This window comes from Penaeus monodon, chromosome 20, assembly GCF_015228065.2.
Source record: "Penaeus monodon isolate SGIC_2016 chromosome 20, NSTDA_Pmon_1, whole genome shotgun sequence".
In the NCBI taxonomy this organism is placed as follows: domain Eukaryota; kingdom Metazoa; phylum Arthropoda; class Malacostraca; order Decapoda; family Penaeidae; genus Penaeus; species Penaeus monodon.
This window is the reverse complement of record NC_051405.1, coordinates 39,661,363-39,661,633: the sequence shown is the minus strand read 5'-3', so window position 1 is coordinate 39,661,633 and position 271 is coordinate 39,661,363.

Here is a 271-nt window from a genome sequence, read left to right as displayed (position 1 = left end):
CAAATACGTAAATTTGAAACGTTTTCATCCCAAAGATAACTGTACAAAATTCCCTTGTTATTGTGACTGTTTGCATTTCTTTTTTGTACACACGTTACTTTGTTGTTGTTATGCGATAGTTATACATATGCGCGTGTGTGTTCGTGTAGTAAAAGGGAAAAAAACTATATATGTAATGGGAAATGTTTAGGTTGAAAGTACCTTACATAAATTAAATATAGTTATCCCGAGCCAACACTGTTATTAACATTAGTTATCATTAACGGTCCTC